The following is a 1,514-nucleotide window of genomic DNA, read 5'->3' as shown; positions in this document are numbered from 1 at the left end:
GGGTATAACCCTTATCTCTCAATTATTGAATTCAGGGTACCAATGTGGACCGAACCTGGGTTCCACACAAGCGAGTAGAGGTTCAGCCATGAGCAAGTTGTTGGTTTCCGATTCCACGAGCTCGACCCGATCCTTACCCGGAGGGAGACTCCATTTGAACCCTTGTAGAAGTCTTGCCAACAACATTATCGTCATCGACGTTCCCAGTTTACCGCCTATGCAGCCTCGGCGGTCTGTGCTAAATGACACAAATCTCATCTCCGGCTCGAGAAGATGCACCTCGTCGGCGCCAAGGAGGTGACGCTCCGGTCTGAACACGTCCGTTCATCCCATATCTTAGGGTTTCGGCCTAGTCCCACACGACTCACAAGAATATGGCTTCCTGTTGAATTGTATATACTTATATTAATACTTGAATCTTTTTAGTTCACAAGATGATAATATCCATAAAATGTATCACAAGATTTAAAAGAAGAAACAAACATACGAATATTACTCTTGGGCACAAAGAAGCCTGCGAGGGTAGTGTCCTCTCTGGCTACATGAGGAAACAGAAAAGGTGCAATAAGATGAAGTCGGAAAGACTCTCTGCAACAAGATTTTATGAAGTTAAGATGAACTATGTCTAGTTCTTGCACATGTCTGTCCTTTCCGACCACATTATCCAACTCATCTATCGCTTTCTCGAACATCTCCGGCCAATTCAACATCTCCGCGAGTGTCCATTCAACGATATTCGTGGGATTATCGATCACCGCTATGCAAATATCCTGCAGCAACATAAAAACAGAATTAAGTTTAACCTTCACAATCGTTGTTGCAATCACACTTATAGTTTCATACATATATATATAGATATATTTGTATCAGTTTATTATAACAGATCCCAACCATGCATAGAGCTCTGACTTCCTCTGGAGTCAAGAGCGACTTTCCGTCAGTATCTTTTAGCATCACGATAAGATCGATCCAATCCTTGACATCTTCCTTTTCGCCTCTCTCTCTCCACAACTCGATTCTATCGTTGATAATCACATTGTTGTACGCAGAGATAATGTTTACGGCTTCTCTTACCTGCTTCTCGTCACCCTCCAAATTCCAACCTCTTAGAAAAGAAACGTAATCTGATACACAAAAGCTGAACAAACAATCTTGAGCCTTGAATATGGCATCGACATGCTCCTTCTCCATGATCCTGAGACTGTTGGCGGATAAGAAAACGATGTGCATGGTCCAAGGGGACCTAAGGATCATGACCAAGATCATGCAAGGAATCATTGGTGATCGTGAGAAAATGTGGAAGTAAATCAATCATGTTCTAATCAAGGCATAATCAAGGAGATACTACAAGTTCCTACCATATTTAGCTCATACATCAAAGTCTTTCCTTTTACCAACTTTTGTACCGTTAACATATATTCTCTTACCTTATTGTTCTCTTACAATATTATGTATATATGTGTAGAATGTAAAAACGAAGAATATAGAAAAATAGAGAATTCAAGTGAACCTTT

At 40.9% G+C, this 1,514-nt stretch overlaps 1 pseudogene; it reads right to left on the bottom strand.

Moving 5' to 3' along the window:
* Positions 1 to 18: 18 nt before the first annotated feature.
* On the bottom strand, positions 19 to 1,230 carry LOC104810680 (annotated as a pseudogene).
* Positions 1,231 to 1,514: the final 284 nt, after the last annotated feature.

The sequence above is a fragment of the Tarenaya hassleriana genome, unplaced genomic scaffold (assembly GCF_000463585.1).
Source record: "Tarenaya hassleriana unplaced genomic scaffold, ASM46358v1 Cleome1887, whole genome shotgun sequence".
NCBI classification, from domain to species: domain Eukaryota; kingdom Viridiplantae; phylum Streptophyta; class Magnoliopsida; order Brassicales; family Cleomaceae; genus Tarenaya; species Tarenaya hassleriana.
The sequence above is the reverse complement of the archived record's forward strand: the minus strand, read 5'-3'. Positions and strand labels throughout refer to the sequence as shown.